Below are 7,966 nucleotides of genomic sequence, written 5' to 3'. Positions count from 1 at the left end.
ACATCATACAACAGATATTGTTACTTATATAAAATACTGCTTCTGATATAAAAAGCATTTACAACAAATTTCGCACACTTTCTTGGATGACATTTAACCAAGAGAACTAATTTATCTTTATTTGATTGACAGGTAGCATATTCTTCAGAGTTCAAAATGTTCCCAAATATAATATGTTGACTCTTAGGTAAAAGTGGCATGATGGTGGTCAGCAAACGCCTTGAAGATGGAGTATTTTCATTGAATTTCGATAAATCTCTGTGGTAAACAAAGAACCATGGCGTCAGTACATTTTGGCAGGCTACAATTCTATTTCCTTGCAAATCTGATAAACAAATATGACGAACATCAAGAGTCATTACTGTAATTCTGTTATTTTTGTGTTCTGTAATAATTGCACTTGTTTCCCAAAAAGTTCGAATAACAATAGGTGTCAGTGTTTTGCTTACAGGTTTAATCTTTGACCACAAGATTAACGATTAAACATAATTAGATAGTGCATTTGCTTACATGTCTCGAGTAACCTGTGACAGGTCCTTATTGTGTGTTGAAAAATAATTGACACCTTAATTGAACAACGTAAGATATTACCGGTCGCCGTGGCCTAGTGGATAAGGCGTCCGCCTCGGGATCGGGAGGTCGAAGGTTCGGGCCCCATGGGGAGCGTTTGTCGAAGGATGGATGTTTGTCGTGGGACTTGTTCCTAAATGGCCGGCTCGTGAGCCGCAAGCTAGTCAAAAATGAATGGTTACCGACTTCTATCCGCCTGGCGCCTGGCATAGTAATAGGAGTTGGGAGGTACATGGCATACACGCAAAACGTGTCTCATAGGCTAAATTGGCTGGTTTTTCAGTAATTACTGAGGTTTTCTTGCACTCCATATATAGTTTGAGTGTTTTGTCTTAAAGCAATTTCAGGAAAATGCTCTACCCCCTACATATATGTTTAGTAGAAATGTGTATCAAACCAGTTGATTTAACAATTGATATTTATGACATTATGACATAAATAAAATAATGTTTGTTTCCCGACTCATACTAGTGAACGGTGGGTCGTTAGTTTTGATACGCAAAGATATAATCATGTGTAGGTTACAATTGTACAGCAATGCTCTGTATAAACGTCGACACTGTATTGAGACATTTTCGTAAAAGGGTGTGAATCAAAATACGCCGAATAGTACGTTATTGAGTTCACATATAAGGTTTTCCATTCCCCATCGAGATAAACAATTTCATTAGTCTAAACATTCTTTATCGCGGCGATTTTGTTTAATCGGAGATGGGAAGGACTCAAGTCTTACAATAAATTTAAAGATTTGTTTTTAAATTTGATTTTACAATAAGCAATTTGTGTTTGGAAATTTCTTATTTTGGAATAACTTTAGTTAATCACGATCATGATACTAAAATTCACAGGCAAATTATTCTTCACACATTAACTAGTATTCTTCTTCTTATTATTATTATTCCTATTACATATGTATTAGAATTGAAAGCAAGACGCTTTTTGAAAATTTCTTTACTGAATTTTTGTTGTCCAATAATTGTATTTGTTGGCAATGTTTAATTAGCATTTAATTCATATTTTTCATCTCCCAAGCCTCAGTGTACGCCATGATATTCGTCATACAACAGTTAAAAATAATAGGGGTATATGTTTGCGCAAAATACGACCGTACATTACCTTTTTACATTCAAAAGTAGCAAATTATAAGTTCCGTTTGATGAACACGTAACAAAAGATCGAACTTGTTTTACAACAGTGTTTATTACACAATACATGTACTTTTTGGGTCTTCTTTCATCAAACCATCTTAATGCGTTTCTCTCAACGGTTCAAACGGAGAAGGATATCCCGAAATGTTTGCTAAGTCTAGGCATTAGCGGCAATTGAAAACTGAAATGTTTGATTTCATCTAATTACAAACCCCTATACAACCAATCCGAGGCATTTTTAGTTGGCCGCAAATGTACACAAAACACAGGTGTATCATGTATTTTTGTGTATTTTTTTGCATTTTTTGTTGCATTAGGCACCAACAGCGTCTTATTTCATTATACAACGCGATTTCTGAGGGTAATTGGACTATGTTGTTGTTATTTTCTGTGATCAATATAAGGATTTTAATGTTGGAAGACAGTTACAAACGGTTCGTATTGTGTTAACATTTACTTGAGCAATAATAATAATAATAATAATAATAATAATAATAATAATAATAATAATAATAATAATAAAATAATAATAATATTTTTTCTACTACTACTACTGCTACTACTACTACTACTACTACTACTACTACTACTACTACTACTACTACTACTACTACTACTACTACTACTACAACTACTACTACTATTACTACTACTTATGATAATAATAATAATAATAATAATAATAATAATAATAATAATAATAATAATAATAATAATAATAATAATAATAATTATTATTATTATTAGTAGTAGTATTATTATTATTATTACTATTATTACATTCAAAATGTATACATTTTATAATTTATTTTATTAATTTGAATAACCCTAAACGTTTGCAGCTATAACAAATATTATTTAAATTATGAGAACAAAGAAGGAAACATTTTGACCCCAAGATTAGTCACTTTTTCCATGTAACATGGGGTTAAGCTACACTATGTTAGGTCATGAACATGCAAATAAGAAATTCCGAAGTCAGAAGTCAGTCGATCCGTTTGAGGATTTGTGATAATGGATGTTTCACAAAATTTGTGAAATTGAAAGCGTCTGCGCATGATTATGTTGATAAGTGTACAGGTTATTAAAATTTTGCTGATCGAAGACCATTTATTTAACTTTCTGATGTACCGGTAAGTTAAGTGAATGTTATAATTCAACCGGTCAGAATTATACATTTGTTGTGTTGAAAAATACTGCTTTGGTTTTATTTGATTTCTTTTTCTCCCAAAGTAAAGTATTCGAGAAGTCAAAATGCAAGGCTGATAACGATCACGCGTTTAACTCTTTCAGTACTGGAAACGAATTTTGAAGGCCTTTGCAAACAGTTTGGATCCAGATGAGACGCCACAAAATTTTGTGGCGTCTCATCAGGATCCAAACTGTTTGCTATTCTGATAGTATTCTTTGAAAACAATCGAAGAAAATGCTAATTTTAGAAATTCAGCACACGACATTTTAGCAGACGACAAATTTCCCAGCATGCAAAGGGTTAAAATATATTCTAACATTTGGTATGTACTTAGACATTTCGATAATTGTCTTGCGTGTTGACTGCTTTGGAAATGCGATAATCCAAGTCCATGTATATGTTGCATTAAAAAGTTCATGACACAATCAGTTATAATATGGTCAGCACATCGATTCAAACGTCGTTATTTGATCAATTTACAAGTCGACACGGACACCATAACCAGATTTATACTATACACAAATAACCAGATTTATACTATACACAAATATGCTTATTTTCCTCGTCTTTTATCGACAGAAAACGCATGTCGTTTGACGCTTTAGGCGTTACCAAGATGAATGTGGGGAAGTTTTCATAAACTCAAGCTTTTTAAACTTGTTATGCGGCTGACAGTATTATTTTTTTTTAATAAAACTGATAATTCATACGCAAATAAATACATTTTTTTATAATTATTAATATAATACTTATTCTTCTTCTTCTTTTTCTTCTTCTTCTCATTATAATATTAATCTTGTTAATAAAATTAAGCGACTGCCGTGCAAAAATTAATAAACAGCGATACGTTTAGTTTATAACTTTATTTAATAAAGATAGAACATTGTGTGTCCTTAAAAAGTTTTATGTCCATTTCATTTGATTGAATAGACCGTATTTTTGACTACTGATAAGTATATACATTTGATTTGGTGAGCGCCGTTTAATATTTGCATCTTTCTTTTTCTAACTACCGGTATATGTTATCTTTTAGCATTAACCCAAACCAACATTTAATACTGCATTTACAAATACTATACATGCATGTATTTATTCATGCTTTTAAAACATATTTTTTAAATCGAATGCAACATATTTACTTATTTACTCGTTTATTATCATCAAAAGATTTTACGCCGTCAAAATGTTGTCAGTAAAATGTCGGAAAAATCAGTAGCAAACAATGAATGTGTGCTCTTGTTTCTATTCATGCCACACTTCAAAACACTTCCACAGATGCAATTATTTGACATTCTATTATTTATTACAGTTTGATAATTATTTTTATCTGTCATTAATTGAAAATATATGTTGCAAAAGTAGGTAGACCTACAACACTTACATACACTTTATTGCTATATATATGATACTGTCCTTGTATCACCTGATAAAACGTAAATCCTTTAAATTTGGCACATTTGTATCAATTTTCAAAGCATTGCTTATTTGCGCAAGTATTGTGCATGTATTGTTTATGTATTGTTTATGTACCCCGCTAATAGCAATACAATACGCTGTGTTTATGTCGTGCAAGAAAGGATAGGATGCCCCTTGATTTATTAAAACCGTCGCTTCCTCTAATCGTGTATTGTTTCGTTAATAATATATTACAACTTATACAAAAGTTCTTATATTTTCAAATTTATTTTCCTTTTGTTTGTTTTCTGTTCATGAATTGAAATCTGGAATTGAAAGGATATTGATATATTGAACGTTTGGTGAAAAGTTTTTCTATATAACCAAACACATTTACTTTGAACTCTGACTATAAGAAACCGAATTTTCCAAATCGCGAAAACATGTTAAAATAACAATTGTGTTTGTGTTTAAAAAAACACCAACCATCAACTCAATATACATGGCTCATTTAGATTTTGAATCTTCTTTTATAAATTATTTTGTTTCTTACCAAATTACATAAAAAACATAAATTGTGCAATAAGTTTGACTTGTTATCTTAGTTTATAACACTTGTTAGCACTTATTATTTAATATAAAAATGCTAATGAAGTCGATAATTAACGTTATTTTATGTTAATGGATGTACAATTTTTAAGTTAATAATCACATATGTGCATCGTATATTTGATAACCGCAATTTCATCTCTTAGCGTGCTAGATACATTGCATATGACTGTACTTCTGTCGCTGTATTAGAGTGGCATTACCAAAAAAAAAAAAATTGTTCTTTGTTAAGATTTCAATTTTTTTTTATGTTACAAATACTGATGTATGTTAAAAATATTTATGTATGTAAATAAATGTTATCCGTTTAAACAGCATTTTTTTTTCTCTTTTAATAGTGTTAACACATTTTCCGGGTCAACATAATTCTCATGCGAAAGAGACTTTCTTCAGTTAAAAACTGATATTTGATTGACTTTTGTTAAAAGTCTTTGCTAAAAACTCCTGCAAGTTATAAAAATGTCTAGGAATCTACTTGCATATATGTGTAATAAAATAACTGCGTAACGATTTTTATATAATAACTGTTATGCATGTTATGCAAAACATGTACTGTATGTGATAAGATACATAATCAGGTTGATTTGCCATACCTCCGTCTAAATGCAAGCGGAATCGCTATTACATATATCATGTATATCTTAACTTTATTTTCAAATGAATATTTTAGCATTATCATCATTGCTAAAGAGTGAATATGTCTTGTATAAATTAAATTATTTATATAATAATTTAAAACATTGATTTTTTGCATGCGAATATTCATGCAAATATAGTTTACACAATAAAAGATCGGCGTCGTGCGAAAATGGGTCTTATGCCATATGCTGATCAGGAACTGCTCTATCCACTTAACGTCACGTGAGGTGTCATTAACGGACATGGTAGCTACTGGTCAGACTGTGCGGAAGGCTGGTCTGAACAGTTTTTACAAAGCCAATATTCGGAATCATCTATGATTCGACAAATGCTGTGCGATATCGTTTATTAATTATTCTTAAATAGGTTAATATTCACATATTATTTCTTTGTTCGATATGGGCGATCTATGCTCAGTTTTCAGAAATACACGTCTGAAACCAAATTTTCACTATGCTAAGTTACTCAAGAGTAGCGTGCTATGCAATCCGCATCATCATAATAATGTTCACTGAATGATTTCTTGCGGACGCTCTTTGCGGACCCATGGAAAAGGTTCAACTGATTGTGTTCGATTTTTTGCAGGTACGGTTTTTCGCTGTTGATGTAATAAACATTACCGGTATTCTCGCCATTATTCTTCCGATGATGTAAACACCTTTAAAATGAAGCACACTAATTGTATGGTACTGCGTGGGGAGACGGAAAACTACAACGGACGAGGCATGGTCAGGGGTGATAACCCAAAAAAAGGGTTAGAGTAAGGGTTAGGGGTCGGGTTAGGGTTAGGGTTGGGTTTAGGCTAACCCAAACCCTAACCCGACCCCTAACACTAACCCAAACCCTAACCCTCTAACCCCCCTTGCGCAATACCATACCATGCCTCGCCCGTTGTAGTTTTCCGTCTCCCTACTGCGTGCAGACAGTCGCCCGGAGCAAAGGACAGCTTACTTATGTACTGGGTGAGCCAAACCTGGGTGATCTTCGAACTTCTGAGTCCTTGCACAAACAGGCGCACATCCACAAAAGCAGCCGACACCTTTGAATATTGACACCTAGGCCGCTAAGCTACGTGGTAAATATTTACATCAATTAAGAACCGATTTAGGCATCAAAGGATTTACGCGTTCATTAACTGTTCCTATAGAAAAACGTGCGAACTTGTTTCACTAATTAGCCATATCTACCGCAATGTATTTGACCGACGGATTAATGAATTAATAAGCGAAAACGTACAACCGCAAGTGACGTGTGAAGAATTTGGAGTATTATTATCACTCATGTATCAGTATTGCGTAAGATATTTACTTTGTAAGAATCGCGTTTGGTGGTCTGACAGAAAACAAACAACACCTTGATATTGCACCCTTTCCAGAAGATTCGGTACCCTTAAGAGCCTATACAAGTGGTCTGGCAATGGCCCCTGTTCAATGAGTGACCCGACAATACAGGGAAAATAAAAGATACTTCCGCTGTGTACCAACATTTAATTTTTTTAAACTAATTCCTTCGTTATTGTTGGCTTCTATTTTGATGCTTGTTATGTGTGAACAGCCATTTGACCATAAACAGCAACACAAAACACACACACGAAAAGTTTTTTTCAGTGCCTTACGAGTTTACACGAAGACTATATTTAAATATGCAAATTTCAAAGTTGCAACGGCTGTTTCAGTGAACCCACACCCAGATACAAATCAAATAAAAATCCCAAGAAAAAAAGAACTCGTACTAATAAAATCGGAACTCAAAAAAGTGCACATTCTTTTAGAAGTTTTATGGAGAAAACAGTCTATTACTTTTGATTGAGAAAATAACCAAGCTACTTGAAAACAATAATATCTATGAATTATTGTTTTGTTCGATATGGGCGATCTATGCTCAGCTCTATATTCACCAGCTCTTAAATAGAGGATCCGTCAAACCGGACGGCGTTGCCACAGTTAAACCCAGTTTTATCTGCTTTTTACTATTGAATAAGAATAAGTATAACATTATACAAGTAAGAAAAAATTACCACTTCATCCTTCCCCGTTATTATTATTTTGGCCATAAGCGGTGACCTTTGCCTTGAGCTGGCGTGATTGGCTTATGACTTCTGCACATGGTCTTTATGAGCAAGACCTTTAAGTTAAACTTTTTGAAAATCCTCATCAAGTGTTACATGTATGTAGAGGATATGTTGTGGAAACCAAAAAAGACCGACACAAAAGTGGAAGCTAAAAATAACTTGTAAGTGTAACATGTATTGACAGGTGCCATGAAAATCCTCCAAGGATTATAGGAGATTTGGAGCGGACACGACAATGACGGCTCAAACATTTGACCTCCAAGTGTGACCATGACCTTGAACACATGGATCTTACTCATATATTCTGCACGTCTTCTCAATGACCATTATATTTAGAAAAGT

The sequence above is a fragment of the Dreissena polymorpha genome, chromosome 3 (assembly GCF_020536995.1).
Source record: "Dreissena polymorpha isolate Duluth1 chromosome 3, UMN_Dpol_1.0, whole genome shotgun sequence".
NCBI classification, from domain to species: domain Eukaryota; kingdom Metazoa; phylum Mollusca; class Bivalvia; order Myida; family Dreissenidae; genus Dreissena; species Dreissena polymorpha.
Note: the sequence above shows the minus strand (reverse complement) of the source record.